Source organism: Numenius arquata, chromosome 7 (assembly GCF_964106895.1).
Source record: "Numenius arquata chromosome 7, bNumArq3.hap1.1, whole genome shotgun sequence".
In the NCBI taxonomy this organism is placed as follows: Eukaryota; Metazoa; Chordata; class Aves; order Charadriiformes; family Scolopacidae; genus Numenius; species Numenius arquata.
Window position 1 is genome coordinate 16,593,623 of NC_133582.1, and position 12,641 is coordinate 16,606,263.

Consider the following 12,641-nt stretch of genomic DNA (forward strand, 5'->3'; position numbering starts at 1 on the left):
ATATTCCTCTGCTGCTAATGCTTGAAAAATTGTGCAGCAGCTCCCTGCCTGTCTGTGACAGTCCACAGTCTGGATACTTGCTTCCTAAATCTAACCTGCTGAATTGAAAAAAAACCTTCTTTTGAAGGATATTTTCTACAATTTGAAGATATTTCCAATTATTCTACAAGTCTGTTAAGAAAAGCAAGCACCATTTTAACGTATATCCTTGAGCTGTACTGCCTGCAGTTAGCACAGGTCTACCGTCTCTTGCTCTTAGCTTAACTTAAAGGTGCCGATTTTACATTTCTTTATTTCCTTCAAGTCACCACATCCACTCAGTGAAGTTCTCTCACCAAAATATTCAAGTCCCTTCGTGCAAACAGAAACAACTCCTGACTCTGCACTTGCTGCGATGGGTGGCATGAACTGGGATCTCTCAAGAAACTAAAGTGACAACAGGTCAAGGGAAGGGGGTTTGCAGCCTAGAGCCTGCAAAACACACTGCTGCTGCTACTGCTGCAGCAGTCGTGCCAGCTGCCAGCCTCTGCTCGGCCTGGTAACTGGGTCAGTGCTGGAGGTACTGGGTACTGTGCTGGGGCTTGAGGTTTTCCATCTCCAGCACCAGCAGTCACTCCAGGTGAACCCACAGGGATGGTGATGGGTGCAAAGGTGACTGACTAGCTTTGAATCATCTGTGAAAAACTGCTTGCAGAAGTATCTCTGCTGCTTTTACTTGTTTCAACAGCAGGACGCCCTGTTTCTCGAGACCCTCTGTTTGGAGATGTCACTCAGGGGTGAGGTTTTTCTGGCTCCTCTCAGAGTCAAGGAGCCCCATGAGCAATGCCAGGGAGTGAAGCAGGACCACAGGGAAGGCGAGGGTCCTGCGGGGCTCATCTCAATGCTGCTGGCACTAGCAGAGCCCAGGGAGGCTTCGGGTGGGATGGATGAGTCTGGGACTCACTGCTCGGACCCCGCTATGCCTCTGTGAAAGCATGCTTCTGGTGCACAGAGAGCGAAACATGGGCAGTGAGAAAACGCTGCATGGGAGATGCCATGATGGAAATCCCAGCTTGAGAGAAAGGGCACAGAAAGACGCCAACCATCCAAACAGGGAAGAGTGAGCCATTAAAACAGGCTGGTTGAAAGGTGCAAGTGCTGGAACATGCATTTATTCACCTCAAAACAGTTCAGTGACATGCAGGCTTTACTATCTAAAGAAGAATCTCAGCAGCCTTTTTGTTGGCTTGCAAACTTACCTCCCTGTGAAACTCTATCGCCTCCTCCCTCTCCCCTCCCAGCTCTGTTTCTCCACTTATTTTTTCCCATGTGTTTTCACGGGAAAAAATAGAAAAGAAAGTGAAAGAATGAAAGAGAAAAAGCCATGGCAAACATGAAATCTGGGAGAGCAGTGGGGGGAAACATTCAGCTGAGCAGGGGAAAAAATCTTCACTGAAATCTGGAAAGGTTTCACATAACAAATTTACGAGTGCTGACAAGACAGTCCTACACACTTCATTTACACATTGATGAGGAAAAAGTTAGAACGACAAATCGGGTGCAAAAATAAAACTGTTCAAAGTATTAATTCTGAAAAAAGCAAATAAACCAGGAGATGGTAAATATATGTACTGGTAGTTTCAGAAAAATAATGGTTTGGGGTTTTCTTTTTACTAGAAATGATACAAATAGAAAACCAGTGAATTATTAGTTTCTTGCTTTTGTTTGGGTTTTGCTCCCTTTATTTTTTTTGCTGGCAATGACAGCACACAGGGAAGGAGAATTTGATGCAAAGTGAATGACTGACAAAAAGGGCTTGTTCTTTCACTTGCCCTCTCCCACTCTGTCGCAGTGTCTAGACAATCCGAGTATAAAGACTGCTTGATTGTAGCCTATTGTAAAATGTGACAGAGGGTGTTACATACACTCATCTTTTCAAGCCAAGCACCTGAAAGTTGTCTGTTCCTGGCTCAAAGAAACCAGCATCATGGGGAGTTGGCTAAATGTGAGAGAATACATGTGTGCATGTACATGCTTAAAGTGGTTTCAGCTAACTCAGGGGTTTCTTAGACAATAAATATAACCTCCATTCAGCATTGGCCTTTGTGTCAATGAATGGATTCCAAAAACTAATCTCCTTCAGTATCACAGAGCAGGCTTTTAATATCTGAAAGTCTCATCTGCCTGCATGTCAGCATTTGGAGCTGTGGAAGGCTGGAGTTACTCAGCCAGCTCTGAGATCACCAAACAAAATCTGGAGCTGTTTTACACTAAACTCTCTAGAGATGAGTACACAACGTTGTTCATCCAACATGCTGTGCAACTTACAGTAAAGGAACAAGTTTTTATTCCAGTTCCATTAGGAAAGGCAGCATTTCTCAGATGCGTGAGTTATGGGTCACGCAGCATTATCATAATTTGACAATGGTATTGTTAAAAGGTATGTTACTAGCCTAATTAAAATGAACTTTTCTGATGCAAGTGAGTTGTATTTGTTTATTTTAAAGTTGTGTTTTTATGGGCAATATAAAACATATTTTCATGAAAACATAGAACATTTACATGGTTTTTGAAACTTCCTTAGAGACAAATGAAAATAACCATTATATTATTTTCTCCTTTCCTGTCCTTGCTACATTTCTTGGACTCCAACATTTACATTGCAATCCAACATCAGCCTAACCAGAATAGTAGTTTCCTCCCACGTGGTGGAAACACTATTCAACAAAGTTATAAAATTAATTATATCATCATTAATTATTTATATAGTCATAGCACCTTAATTACTTTCAGTTAGGAAAGAGACGAAGGGCAAGCAGATGTTGTTAACACTATTATTATTATTGTAAATCACTCTCCTTCAGTTTTTCTGATGGTTCTCAATACAAAATGGAAACCAAGACTGAAACACCCACCAAAGCCAGGCATCCACTCCATTAACATAAACAAAAGCAGTCCTCTGTTAGCTAATCAAAGCCTAGGAAAAGTCCAGGAGTACCAGGAAAAGTCAATTTTCCATACTTCTATTTTAAAAGTAAAAGCTCCAACATGTGATATTTGAAAAACAAAAATTATAGATAAGCCTTTGCTTAGTCTACCCTCTGCAGTTGTAAGCCATCAGGAAAAGACGGATGGGAGGAAAACTGGTTTAAATTCACTTCTTCAGAGCATCAGAAGTTTTTCCATAAGATTTTGCAACTTGCAGCTGAAACTCTGAATTACGGTACCTCTTCAGAACCTGCTTTTTCGAGTGTTGTAGGAGAAAATATAATAGTGGTCCTTAAAATGTTTGAGAGAGAAGTACAGGGGGATGCAGGGAAACACCTGTCTATTCTGCACCCTCCTTGCTATGCCATGGCCTCTGTCCTCCAACCCCTTGCGTAGGAAAGGAGACCACCATAAGGAGAGGGCTCCAACATGCTGAAGAGACGTGGAACAGGTTCAGACCCAGCAGGGCGCATTCTTCTTCCTCTTAGTTTTCTCTGGAATGAAATTTGATGGTGTATTTCAGGAGAACTTTCAGTGAAAGACATGAAAGGGAAACGCTGGATGACTGGTAACTGTCAACTGTCTTTTTCTGCCTGAATCTTACAAATCTTGTCTGGAAAGCACCAGCAGAAAAGCTGAGTTAAGAAACAGTTATGTTAAAAGGGAATCAGAACAACAAAATCCTTGGCTTTTATTCAGTCTCTGTGGTGAACACGTTTGTTAATCAAACCAAGGGTTGTATCCAGCATGGCTGTGAAAAATATATTCTCTAAGGGATATCTTCTTGGTGTTTTATGTTTTGCTGAAAGCGCCACAGAAGTATCAGTCTGTGACATCAAATAAGACAAATTTCATGAGCTACAGTAGGAATTAATATTCAAAATTCTGTATTCTGAGTTACCATGAAAATGCAAGAAGGACAGAAAAGGCTTTCCAAGAATAAGAACTACAAGAATTTTTAGAAGAGACTTTAGTTTTCTGTGGAATGCCTCCTGCAGGCTGGATAAGGGGAATAAACACAGAAATTTACCCTGAAGTTGAAATGTCTTAGTTTCCATGCCACCATTAGTAGCCCCCTAGAGAGAAACTGATGGAGTACATATTTTGAAACACAAGCCTGAGACACATTAAACCTCCCAATTTTCAGAAAAAGTCTTGCTCACCCACTTTGACTATTGCAAGTCATTAGGAAGGCATTTCTAGTTGGGCAACAAATAGGCGCTTAAAACTAGTCCTATGTAGGTCAGCAATTCTCCTGCTATCTGCTTGTCGACCTCTCTTTGACTTACAACTATGCTGATGGGAGCATTTTGAATTTCCAGAATTAATTCTGTGTCAGTTTCAAGCCAACTCAAATTAAACAGATAGAATAAAATAGCAACACTTGTTGCCTTATTGTTTTTAAATCTGTTAACTCTGGGACCTTTTAGAGGACCACCTTCATTCCAGCTGACCAGTGATTCCACAATTGTTAGTAATCATAAACCAGGTCAGAAAGATACAATAAATACTTTAAGATAATTGAGCTCTTGGGTGTTATTCATTATTTCTCAGGCTTGTGGGTTGCAGGTTACTATATATATACATATAATTTTTATATAATGGCCCAATCTAGAAAGAATAGAATTCTACTGCAATGTGATAGATCTGGTTCAGCCTTGAAAGAGGCTGGAGACTGGGGATTTGTGTAAAATGCCTTCAAATCTACATGTGCACCACACCTGTCATACTGCATTAAAAAATGTAAATCAGAGAAGACGCAGTACTACCACTGGTTGTCCTGTGACTATTAAGGATATGCAGAAAATCTCACAGGCACAATGTGGTGCTCCAGAACAAAAGGCCAGAAACACCAGGGCAAAACTGTATGTATCAGGATCAACGACTGCATTGAAACAACTTTTTCATAAGAAAAAGAGCACTGAAAAATGCCAGGCCTGCATTAATTTGACTTTTGAAGAGAGTCCTTTAATGCTTTGCTCCCAGATTCTGCTTTAGTGGGCTGAGTAGAAAAATCTCAGCAGTTTAATTGCTTGTTTGTCTGCAGCAGTCAAAAGTCAGGCCACTACCCAGTGTCAATGGACACACACACGGCCAGAGGAGTAGGAAGCGCAGTCTTAGACGAGCTCCTGCTGCCATACTGCTCTGGCTCAAAGCAAATGCCTTTTACAGCGCTGGAGTGCTCTTACTATTGTTTCTTGTCAGCATAAAGTTGCTTTGGAAGTCTTCTACAATGGTGGCAGAAGGGATTTGGGAAGAGGAGCAGCTCCTGCTGCCATGAGAAGAGCAGATCCTGCAAGGAGCTTTGAAGTGCCATATTCTGCCCTGCTGTTCCTCCCCATTTACTGAGTGACTGGGGACATGGCCCTGGAAACGACAGCTTCCTGACACTACAGTCAATGTTTAAGTTGTAACACATGTCTGCAAAGTATAGCACTCTGCTTGTCGTTCCTCTTTTTCCCCTTTGGGACCTGACCTAAAAGTCAGTTATGAAAGTTGAAGATTTGGGCTGCTTCTTGCCCCTTTAATTTCAGCCAGCCTTGATGGCCAGGACCAGCAAAGGGAACTTTGAAGGATTTCATTGAACTACAACCAGATCCTTGGCTTCTGCCAGAGGTTATGAGCACAGCTGTCCATGGGACAGGGTGGGTGGCCACTGAATGCCAGGAAGAAAGAGCAATGACTGTCTTAACAAACAGATCCATCATCCTGCTGGTGGAGTATGGTCCCTCTCTGGGAAGAGATTTATTACAATCTAGACAATCTATTTATTAACCATATATCTATAAAATCTATTTATTACAAGCTAGAGAGGAGAAAGGAAGTCAGTGTTCCAGCTGGGCAGGAGGGACAATAACCATGTCCACTTGTGCTGCTTGTTTGAGGGACAGTTTTGATGGTGGGACTCACTGGTAGCTGGCTGGTGGGGAGGTTGCCTGGCAAGGCCGCAAGAAGATGCACAATGTGGCTGTTCAAGCAGTAGTAATCAAAAGATCCCCAATGCAATGGATGCAAGAGGAGTCGTCAAACCCTCCAAACTGCCCACAAAAGGACATGTCGCCACCCTTTCAGTTTTCTGCAGCTTCTTTGCCAGATGAGTCTGTGAATGTCATGGCCTCATCTTTTTCAGAAACCAGTGAATACTTTTCCACTGTCTGTGATACATCCCTTTCAACAAAACCAAAACAGAACGAAATATAAGAAGCAATTAAAGCAGCGTCTCACCCTGCAATCTCTTAAAGTAACAGCAACTGAGTTATGCCTTGTACTGTCTCAGGACTTGTATTACTTTAAAAAAAGATGCCCTAGAAAAACGCAGCACAGGAAGACCAGTTCTGAGAAAAGGTTCTTCTGTGTTTTTTTCTTTTCCCATCAACATCCAAACTTCACTTATAATCTGAGAGAAAGAAGATTATGTATAGCTAACTTGAGAAGGAAGGCCTGCAGGTTTTATGTTCATGAATCAAAGAGCAAGTCAGAATCAAAACTTCACTTAAGATTTTTTTTTTCTTAAAAGGAGTTAAAGGAAGTTTTGAAATTAACAGCTAAAGGTAGCAGCTATATACAGTAAGCACACCGCTTACTCTACAGTTAAACCCCAAAGTATGAGTCTATCCTTGGTTCTGAGTAACACAAAAGAATACCATGTAAATTCAATACTGTGATTTCAAGCTCCATTCGTCCTTCATCAGGCTGCTTGTGGTACCTCTATTCACGAGCAGAGAGAAGTAGGTGGATGGTCTGCATAAGCACTTTGAGCTAATGCGCCTAAATTTTAAAGTGCCTTTTAAGTATATAAATTAGAAAACCTGTATCAAGAGAACAACTGCTGCAAATGCCAGAATAATTTCATCTTGGAAAAAGAAGTGAAACAGTGCCTCCACTGATTTCCTTTTTCTTTTCCCATGTTAAGAGAACAGAAAGATGATTGCAGGTTGATTCACACTGTTCTGATTTTTTTTTCTTTCAATTCTTATTTTTAGAGTCTACCTGGGATTAATAAGTGTTCATCTGATCCACAGTAAGGGAGCGGCATGGAGCAGAATACAAAATGGGAATCAGGATGGGCAGGGAAGGAAGGGGTGAAAGGGAGCGGTATAGAAGTTCTGCCTGTTTGCTGTTTTGGAATATGTAAGAGGCATAGAGAACGATTTTCTCTCAAAAAACCCCATTGTTCCCTCCCCACCCCCGTTTGCCTATGCACAAATGAAACTAATCTCTTCTCTGCCTTGTCTGACTTCTGATTTGTGACTGAAGAACTCAGAGGATGTGACAGCAAGGAAATGGGAGTGAGCCGAGTCTCAAATCAGAAGATTATTTACTTTGAGACCAGTCCAGACACCGTTCCCTCCTGAAGGGACTCTCGTTTTACCTAGGTTGCTACTGCTAATATTTTAGAAGTGTTACTTAAATTTCTTATTTGTCCAGTTACATTGGGGAAAAAAATACTCTCCTTCCTAAACAGGAGCAAAAATCTGCCTGCGGCCAGCTCACAAAGAAATCCTTAGTCTTCTCACCATCACTGCAGCTGGCTTCAGCTACAACAGCAAAGATGCTTACAGGTAGAGACCCCAGGCAAGGTGCCAACCGCGTGGTGACAAAGGCCAATGAGCAACCAGGTTGCTGAAGGTACTGACTAAATCACTAATGGGAAGACACGAAAACTCTGCCTACAGTTACACGCAACAAAAAAGTGCTACCAGTGAGAACTGTTTTCTCAAACCCAGTTGTTTCCACTGTGGTTTCAGCGCATGCCAGCTTACATAAAGGTCCTGGGTCTGGATGGGGTTAGGTTTCTTCACATCAGCCCAGACCCTGTTGTGCTTTAGATTTGTGACCAAAACATTGTTGATAGCACACCCACAGAACCACAGATGTTTTAGCTATTGCTGAGCAGGGCTTGCACAGCATCAAGTCCTTCTTTGTTTCTCACTCTGCCACCACAGCAAGTAGGCTGGTGGTGGGCAGGAGGTTGGGAGTGGACACAGCCAGGACAGATGACCCCAGCTGATCAAAGGGATATTCCGCACCATATGACAACATGCCCAGCGATAAAAGCTTGGGGGTAGTTTTTTGAAAGTAGCCATTGCTCAGGGACGGGCTGAGCATCAGGAGGTGGTGAGTGAGTGCCTTTGCATCATTTGTTTTCTTTTTATTTCCTTCACTTGTTAAACAGTTTTTATCTCAACCCACAAATTCTCTTGCTTTTGCCCTTTCGATTCTCTCCCCCATGCTGCTGGGGGACAGTGAGCGAGTGACTGAGTGGGGGCTTAGCTGCTGGCCGGGGTCAATCCACCACAGTGAGTAATATGTAAGTGGTGTTCTTGGTCCAGAAAATAACCTCAGAGGCACACAGGTTAAGCCATGTTAACTAGACAGGCAAGAATTGAGATACCGCCTAGAGACTAATTTGTCAGGATTACAAAGATGACACATTACCATCTAGTCCTTTTTTAGCAGAGATTTTGAAATCTAAAAAACTAGAGAGTGGGAGGCTGAAATGATAGTGAAAAACACCCTGGACAATGGGATGTGGAAGGAGACAGGTCTGAACTTGCGTTCCTTCTCACAGAAGAGTGACAGTGTTGATGCATACGGTCCAACAATGAGGCCACTAAGACCAGCAATTCTCAACTCTGTTTTGCAACTACCCTAAAAGCTGCAGCTCCCTGTATTCTACAACCCTGTGCTGCTATAGGCTGCATCTGTGTCACCACGGATGTCTTCTTGGAAGTCTATGGTCAGTCTTTCCTTCCTTTTAACAACACACAGTCCCTAGTGCTAAAGAGCCGGGAAATGTCCCTAGAAACAGAGATAACCTGCACAAACCTGGATGGGGTAATCGGCAGAGCAGGAGATAAGTAACAGGAAGGGAATTGAGAGAGAATTCACAAGAATGGGAGGGAAAAGAGAAGCTACTGTCCCCTTCCTCGGTTTCTGCTGAGGACCAGTGACTCACAACAAAGTCCCTCTGCCTCCAAAGGTGGATCAATGCTGCTCAGCTCAGACTGGACCCTGAAGTATCCCAAAGCCCAGTGAGGTTGCCTACATCCCACTGCTACCTCAGGGAACTCTAGGAGGTAGTACTGAAACTGACACACATGGACTTATGCCCTGAAAGGCCTGCTCCTCTCTGTCTTTCTTTCTGTCTCCCTCTCCTTCTGTCTCTTGAAAAGATACCAACTTTCAAGATACCAGCAGCAGCCACAGAAGAACACAAAACAGCAATGCTGGGCAGATGCCTTCTCTCCTTGATGCATTGTCCTCTTTGTCTTTTTACAACCTATGGCTGTAGGACTGATGAGTTTTCATTTTTGGTGATTAATTCCACAGCCTGCTTTACAGTTAGGTGGCTGCACTACTTGAATTGGAATTTCACAGCCTGGAGGAGAATAAGCCAACAAGAAACATGGGAGAACATCACAGATGCTTCAAGAGACAGGACTTTTGAGTTTAAAAAATGGGGGATGGTGGGGAAAATGAGGTCTCTTCTATTAATTCCGGATAAGATGGGGCTTAAAAAGGGATCAGATGCCATCTAAGGGCTATGAAAAAGAGATTCTGCTGAGTTAGTAAGTATTTTCCAAAGGAAGCCAGCAAACAGCTAGAGGGCCCTTCCACTTTGGTTAAAATACCTAAGTATCATTAACCATGGTAGCTCTATTTTTAAGCTTAATGTCCGTGTCTGAGGGCAAGTAGAAGAGATAATTTTATTTCACCACGAACCTGTGGCCATTACACATACTGCTCAGGGAATAACCTGCAAGGGATGCTCATGTGTAGTGACTCTAAACTACAGGTCCCTAACCTGGCCCTTTAGCTTAAAGCTACTGCAATCTCCTCAACACAGCTACAGGAGGTCCTACTTGAATCCTTAATGGTCCAAGCAGAAAGTCACATTGAAATAATGGACTAAATGGAAGCTGTGGTTATTTAGGTTAGGTGTCAGGGAAGAAAATGCTTTCTATTGGCAAGGACAGCAAAACAACCTGGAACAGATTGCCTAAGATGATGGACAAAGGGTAATGGCTTTAAATTAAAAGAGGGTAGATTTAGGCTAGATATAAGGAAGAAATTTTTTACAATAAGGGTGGTGAGACACTGGAACAGGTTGCCCAGAGAGGTAGTAGATGTCCCATCCCTGGAAACATTCAAGGTCAGGTTGGACAGGGCTCTGATCAACCTGAGCTAGTTGATGACGTCCCTGCTCATTGCAGGGGGTTTAGACTAGATGACCTTTAAAGGTGCCTTCCAACCCAAACTGTTCTCTGATTCTGTGAAGATGACTCTTTTCAGTTGCCCATGTACTAACTACAAGCATCTGAAAAAATGGATAAACCCTCTGCTTGCAGAATAGCAATACAAAATAATATTCCAGAAAACTAACAGATACGTTTAGACTATCAGAATATTAAAAGAAATAGTAGTAATCAATTTAAGAAGTCCAAATGGAAGAGAGGAGTTGACAGGCCCTATATGTCACAAATGATGTCTGAGTGGCTGACAACTTGGAAGTAAGTAACCTTGGATATTTATGAATCAAGATACACAACAAGACTGTTACAGACCATTGGAATCACTGCAGAGCACAGGATGATGGGCTTCTTCAACACCCATATACAACAAATATAAAAAAGCCCCTGTGGTATCTCAGGGCCATTCAATCCAAACAACTTGTGCCAGAGACTTTATGTCACTGCACTAAAATAGGCATGGACTTTCCAAAAGGCTACAAAAGACAAGTTACTAACTACTAATTTAAAGGAAAGATTAGCCTTCCTAAACCTGTGAACTAAAGCTCTTGCCAATTAGCTAAATGAGTCACAAAGCAGGAAGTTACTGGTTGTTTAGACTGAAATGGACTGACACTTTCTGTGCAAACAACTAACACTGTCTGCAATCAAATCCAGACTAGTAAAATTTTATGCAATATATGAACATACCCTCTTTGTATATACATAAATTAAAATCACAGTGCATGCTTTCTGACAGGCAGTTTCACAGAACTATAGCGAATGGGAGTCAAATCAGGCTGAAGACAGAACCTACAGAAAGTTGCTGACATCTATGAACAGTTTAAGACATTTCCTAAATGCCTACGATGTTACAACCATGAAAAGATGATGGAGCTGGACAAAAATAACACACAAGGAAAAAAACCAACAGTTGGGTTTACCAGGGAAGTGAAAAAACATGTAAAGTGTTACATACAAAACCAACACAAGAAGGGTGAAAAGGGAAAACATAATAACAAGTAAAAAGGCTAAAATAAAGATTATCTAGAGGAAGCAAGAAGATACTAGGAAAATTAAGGCAGATAGACTCAGACATTTAATTTTTTATTTTTCTAAGCGTATTAGGAAGGGTGAATCTGGAGCAATAAAAGTGGTAGAATTGTTCATAACAATATGACAGCAGCAGAAGTTATTCAATAAATATTTCTGATTAGCACACAGGTAAAAGGCTGGACGATCTGTTTATAATGATGATGAAATAACTTCCCACCACAGCAGCCCCAGGAGAGGGGATGTTAAGCAGCAGATACACAACTCTAGGTGTTTCAGATTAGTTGCTAGAAATAAACTTATCTTAGAAGGTTTTACAGACCTAGCCTTGAAGCTGCTTACTGCTGCATCTAAAGCAGTTCTGGGCCCCTGGAGAAGGACCAGGGGCAGGAGGAAGGCTCAGGTTGGGCCACTGTTTAATAAGGGTAAAAAGTAATTACAGGCCAGTTAGCAGAGTTTCCAGTATTTTGCATAGGATAGAACAACCAACATAGGACTCAATTAGTAACATCTTTTTTAAAAAAAACCTCTATAATTAAATCAACTTGGCTTTAAGAAAAACAGATCCTGTCAAACTAATCTGATGTCATTTCATGCAAAAATTACACATTCACTTGACGAAGGCAGCGTTGTTGACAGTATTACAAGTTTAAGTCATTTGACTTGTTCTGTAGAATATCTTTATGAATAAAATGAATGCTTTGAAGCCTGTATGGGGTGTGCTCCATCTGTACACGGAGAGCAGGACTCCATTGGTGGAAAGCACTGTATGAGGTCAGGCAAAAATCTCAAACGTATTTTTTACTGAAGTCACTTCTGAGTCCACAATCATATTAAATGTATTAAAAAGCTGATAAATGAAGGAAATCAAAGTGTAACTGTAAATAGGAAAGTATTTACTAGCAAACAAAAGGGTTTTTATTGGGTTCCCACAGGTATTGGTAATCATCCCTTTACTATTTAATAGCCTTATCAGTGACCTGGAAAGGTAAGTTATTACAGTTAGATATGAGACTGGGGACAACAGAAAACAAATAATGGAAGGACAAACCCGACACAGAGCAACTGGGCTCTGTAGAAAGATGGGAAAAACAGTTTATGTGTTAATATGGCCAAGTGAAGAATCATCTTATTAGGGTAAGGCATACAGGCCATACTTACAGGATGAGAGGGAGAGAGAGGACTCTATCCTCCGAAGCAGAGACTGAATATGAGACCGGGGGTCCTGGGAGGCAATCAGCTCAACATGAACTCCCCACGCAAGGCTGTGACCAAAAGGGCTAATGCGAGCCTCAGCTGTACAAACAAATGAAAATCAAAAGATGAGTAGGTAGGTTACAGTGATGCTGTATTTGGCTCTCGTTCCTCCGCTCTGTGAATAATGTATCA